The sequence below is a fragment of the Macaca fascicularis genome, chromosome 12 (genome assembly GCF_037993035.2).
Source record: "Macaca fascicularis isolate 582-1 chromosome 12, T2T-MFA8v1.1".
NCBI classification, from domain to species: Eukaryota; Metazoa; Chordata; class Mammalia; order Primates; family Cercopithecidae; genus Macaca; species Macaca fascicularis.
The window spans coordinates 104,814,819-104,820,935 of NC_088386.1; positions in this window are offsets into that span (position 1 = coordinate 104,814,819).

The window sequence follows — 6,117 nt, forward strand, 5'->3', positions numbered from 1 at the left end:
GGAATAGTTTCAGAAGGAATGGTACCAACTCCTCTTTGTACCTCTGGTAGAATTCAGCTGTGAATCCATCTGGTCCTGGACTTTTTTTGGTTGGTAGGCTATTAATTGTTGCCTCAATTTCAGAGCCTGCTATTGGTCTATTCAGGGATTCAACTTCTTCCTTGTTTAGTCTTGGAAGAGTGTAAGTGTCCAGGAAATTATCCATTTCTTCTAGATTTTCCAGTTTATTTGCGTAGAGGTGTTTATAGTATTCTCTGATGGTAGTTTGTATTTCTGTGGGGTCGGTGGTGATATCCCCTTTATCATTTTTTATTGCGTCGATTTGATTCTTCTCTCTTTTCTTCTTTATTAGTCTGGCTAGTGGTCTGTCAATTTTGTTGATCTTTTCAAAAAACCAACTCCTGGATTCATTGATTTTTTGGAGGGTTTTTTGTGTCTCTATCTCCTTCAGTTCTGCTCTGATCTTAGTTATTTGTTGCCTTCTGCTAGCTTTCGAATGTGTTTGCTCTTGCTTCTCTAGTTCTTTTAATTGCGATGTTAGAGTGTCAATTTTACATCTTTCCTGCTTTCCTTGTGGGCATTTAGTGCTATAAATTTCCCTCTACACACTGCTTTAAATGTGTCCCAGAGATTCTGGTATGTTGTATCTTTGTTCTCATTGGTTTCCAAGAACATCTTTATTTCTGCCTTCATTTTGTTATGTACCCAGTAGTCATTCAGGAGCAGGTTGTTCAGTTTCCATGTAGTTGAGCGGTTTTGAGTGAGTTTCTTAGTCCTGAGTTCTAGTTTGATTGCACTGTGGTCTGAGAGACAGTTTGTTATAATTTCTGTTCTTGTACATTTGCTGAGGAGTGCTTTACTTCCAATTACGTGGTCAATTTTGGAGTAAGTATGATGTGGTGCTGAGAAGAATGTATATTCTGTTGATTTGGGGTGGAGAGTTCTATAGATGTCTATTAGGTCTGCTTGCTGCCGAGATGAGTTCAATTCCTGGATATCCTTGTTAACTTTCTGTCTCGTTGATCTGTCTAATGTTGACAGTGGAGTGTTGAAGTCTCCCATTATTATTGTATGGGAGTCTAAGTCTCTTTGTAAGTCTCTAAGGACTTGCTTTATGAATCTGGGTGCTCCTGTATTGGGTGCATATATATTTAGGATAGTTAGCTCTTCCTGTTGAATTGATCCCTTTACCATTATGTAATGGCCTTCTTTGTCTCTTTTGATCTTTGATGGTTTAAAGTCTGTTTTATCAGAGACTAGTATTGCAACCCCTGCTTTTTTTTGTTCTCCATTTGCTTGGTAAATCTTCCTCCATCCCTTTATTTTGAGCCTATGTATGTGTCTGCGTGTGAGATGGGTCTCCTGAATACAGCAGACTGATGGGTCTTGACTCTTTATCCAGTTTGCCAGTCTGTGTCTTTTAATTGGAGCATTTAGTCCATTTACATTTAAGGTTAATATTGTTATGTGTGAACTTGAACCTGCCATTATGATATTAACTGGTTATTTTGCTCATTAGTGATGCAGTTTCTTCCTAGCCTCAATGGTCTTTACATTTTGGCATGTTTTTGCAATGGCTGGTACCGGTTGTTCCTTTCCATGTTTAGTGCTTCCTTCAGGATCTCTTGTAAGGCAGGCCTAGTGGTGACAAAATCTCTAAGCATTTGCTTATCTGTAAAGGATTTTATTTCTCCTTCACTTATGAAACTTAGTTTGGCTGGATATGAAATTCTGGGTTTAAAATTCTTTTCTTTAAGAATGTTGAATATTGGCCCCCACTCTCTTCTGGCTTGGAGAGTTTCTGCTGAGAGATCTGCTGTTAGTCTGATGGGCTTCCCTTTGTGGGTAACCCGACCTTTCTCTCTGGCTGCCCTTAAGATTTTTTCCTTCATTTCAACTTTGGTGAATCTGCCAATTATGTGTCTTGGAGTTGCTCTTCTCGAGGAGTATCTTTGTGGCGTTCTCTGTATTTCCTGGATTTGAATGTTGGCCTGCCCTACTAGGTTGGGGAAGTTCTCCTGGATGATATCCTGAAGAGTGTTTTCCAACTTGGTTCCATTTTCCCCCTCACTTTCAGGCACCCCAATCAGACGTAGATTTGGTCTTTTTACATAATCCCATACTTCTTGCAGGCTTTGTTCATTTCTTTTTCTTCTTTTTTCTTTTGGTTTCTCTTCTCGCTTCATTTCATTCATTTGATCCTCAATCGCTGATACTCTTTCTTCCAGTTGATCGAGTCGGTTACTGAAGCTTTTGCATTTGTCACGTATTTCTCGTGTCATGGTTTTCATCTCTTTCATTTCGTTTAGGACCTTCTCTGCATTAATTACTCTAGCCATCAATTCTTCCACTTTTTTTTCAAGATTTTTAGTTTCTTTGCGCTGGGTACGTAATTCCTCCTTTAGCTCTGAGAAATTTGATGGACTGAAGCCTTCTTCTCTCATCTCGTCAAAGTCATTCTCCGTCCAGCTTTGATCCGTTGCTGGCGATGAGCTGCGCTCCTTTGCCGGGGGAGATGCTCTCTTATTTTTGGAATTTCCAGCTTTTCTGCCCTGCTTTTTCCCCATCTTTGTGGTTTTATCTGCCTCTGGTCTTTGATGATGGTGATGTACTGATGGGGTTTTGGTGTAGGTGTCCTTCCTGTTTGATAGTTTTCCTTCTAACAGTCAGGACCCTCAGCTGTAGGTCTGTTGGAGATTGCTTGAGGTCCACTCCAGACCCTGTTTGCCTGGGTATCAGCAGCAGAGGTTGCAGAAGATAGAATATTTCTGAACAGCGAGTGTACCTGTCTGATTCTTGCTTTGGAAGCTTCCTCTCAGGGGTGTACTCCTCCCTGTGAGGTGTGGGGTGTCAGACTGCCCCTAGTGGGGGATGTCTCCCAGTTAGGCTACTCAGGGGTCAGGGACCCGCTTGAGCAGGGAGTCTGTCCCTTCTCAGATCTCAACCTCCGTGTTGGGAGATCCACTGCTCTCTTCAAAGCTGTCAGACAGAGTCGTTTGTGTCTGTGCAGAGGTGTCTGTGTGTCTTAGTTTACTGTCCCTGTCCCCAGAGGTGGAGTCTACAGAGACAGGCAGGTTTCCTTGAGCTGCTGTGAGCTCCACCCAGTTGGAGCTTCCCAGCAGCTTTGTTTACCTACTTAAGCCTCAGCAATGGCGGGCGCCCCTCCCCCAGCCTCGCTGCTGCCTTGCCGGTAGATCACAGACTGCTGCGCTAGCAACGAGGGAGGCTCCGTGGGTGTGGGACCCTCCCGGCCAGGTGTGGGATATGATCTCCTGGTGTGCCTGTTTCCTAAAGCGCAGTATTGGGGTGGGAGTTACCCGATTTTCCAGGTGTTGTGTGTCTCAGTTCCCCTGGCTAGGAAAAGGGACTCCCTTCCCCCTTGCGCTTCCCAGGTGAGGCAATGCCTCGCCCTGCTTCAGCTCTCGCTGGTTGGGCTGCAGCAGCTGACCAGCTCCGATCGTCCGGCACTCCCCAGTGAGATGAACCCAGTACCTCAGTTGAAAATGCAGAAATCACCAGTCTTCTGTGTCGCTTGCGCTGGGAGTTGGAGACTGGAGCTGCTCCTATTCGGCCATCTTGCTCCGCCTCTCCAGATGTTTATTTTTCAAAGTCTTTTGAGAAGTTCACTTGCTTTTGTTTCTGCATTTATTTTGCCATTTAACAAGGCATTTACTTGAACTAAATGTATCTTAAAAATTTATCCTTCTTGTTAAAATACATCTAATGTTACAATCCAAATCTTCTATGGTGGCACAAGCAATATGCAAAATCTATGACTATTAAGAAACAAACGTGTTCAATATGTGCTGAATACTATAATCCTCTGCCAAACACTTTATATGATTTGTTTTAACCTTATAATCCTTTTATTGCTAATAAAAAATAACAGAAACGGCAATGTGCTATTAGTACACAAAAGCAAATAGAAGTATATACATACACATATACAGATATATGTATATATGAATATGAATATGAATATACATATTAAAAAGTCCAAAAACCCCATATATATATATTTAAAATCCCAAGTGTTTGACTATCCCTTTCCTGCTTCCCAAAACAATGACAAATACCATCATGTATACACCTAGAGCTATATAGTTCTTAATTCCCTTAGAAAGCCATACAGTTATTCCAATAATGTCCCTTTGCTTAGCATATTTTTCTGACATCATTTTGTGACTGGCCTTTAGAATCACCTTATAAATTACAAGGCAAAGCTGTTCTATTATTTTGAATTGACTTCCTGTTTACACAAATCCGTATTGTCCAGTTAATGAACTACTTTCTTTTCAGATCTTTGGTTCAAAACAAAGTTTAGGTTTTATAAGAATGAGAATCCACCTTCAAGTGGACACACTTTGTGGCAATTAAAGGTACTTATGATGAGAAGCATGTTTTGAAAGCGTGATGGTGTGTATTTATTTTGTTTTGTTTTTAATAGAAAGGAAGCAAAGCATAATGGTTAAGAATATGAACTGAGAAGTCAAGCCCAAATTCTAGATGTTGTTTTGTCACTTTGACAAGTAACTAATTCCACTGGGTCTACTGAGACCCAGTAGACCCTGAAGACCCAGTTCTTCATCTGCAAAATAGAGCCTCTACCAACACCTTACAGTTGCCATGAGGGTGCAATAGATTTAACACAGACATATGTCTCCCACAGTGCCATAGGAAGAACCCCATAAAAGACAGATTAGTCTTCCTCATATACTTGTGTGACGGCATAGAATACTAATAAAGACACCTCCGTAATATCTCCCCTTTAGTCTAAAAAAAAATTATATCTTGCCTGATAGGCTATTTATAATAGCTGATCAGGAGCAAAACAGAGAATAAATACAGAGAGACAGGGAGTTAAAGGTATGAGGTCTGAGGAGTTTAGAGGCATATGGATATTATTAGAGCATAGAAGATTAAGACCAATTGATGGGCAGGGAAGTGAATAAGAGGAAAAGTGGGAGGCTTTAAGACATTTCATTTGAGTCTAGGTGTGGCCTGCATAGAATTTAGGAGATAAATGTTAAAGTCCTCAATGACTTTGCAATTAGTTATTGTGGTATTTATAAACAAAACTAAATAACATGGGTTCATTCCATAATATATACACTTTTTTTTTTTTTGCCTTTCCATCAGTGATATTAGTGATGACCTAGCCACATTTCTTACTGAATTCTTGTTTGTACTATAGTTGGTATGTTTTTCTCAAGCTAGAGTTTCAAAATTTTCCCAAAGCATTTCTATTGGATATTTTTAAATTTACTTAAAAAATGTATAAACTTGACCACATAAAGCTTAACTGGTTATAGGTGCTACAACATCCCTGAATTATCAGGTTCACAGAAATTGCTAAAAATCAAGACTATGTACTGTATCAATAGTGTCTTCATTTGAGTTGACATTTCTAGTGTACTAATGGCATAAACTTTCATAGCAGTTGGCAACATTTGTATATAATTTAATCTGTCTTTAAAACTTAGCACAACAAAATTACTTTATTTGCAACTTGAATCTGTGATCTCATTCATGTTAATTTGTTTTGTATTCCAACCAAGGAAGCTATTCCAACCCATATGAGATGCTCCTCTCTGGAAATACGGCTGGGGACAGATGGGATATAAATAATATTCTTAGATTATTACATGGATGTTTCAGGAGAATCGCAGAGGAGGAGGTTTGACACAGAGTGATTTAGATCAGATTTTTTTATCATCAGTTTTGGATATTTATAGACAGTAGAGAGAGCAGAATCCTACAGAAAGGTGATTTTATATAATACTTGTATTTTAAAACATCACACTAGAATTCAAGCGAGGGAAAGATTCTCAGACATTTAAAATGCAGAATTACTAAAAGATTATATCTTGTTTGTGGGGCAAATATAGGAATATTTACTGTGATGTCAGAAAATATGTATATACATGTATTAAAATTTAATGTTGCAACAATTATAGAAAGACAGTGGTGATGGCAAGATAGCTTTTAAATCTTCATGGATTTTTCCACCAAAAAAAAAAAAAAAAAAATCCAGAGCAATTGGATAGCAAAACTAAAATCCCACAGGCAGCATCTCTATAAATCTAAAAAACCCAAATGATTTTACATGGTGTTAAT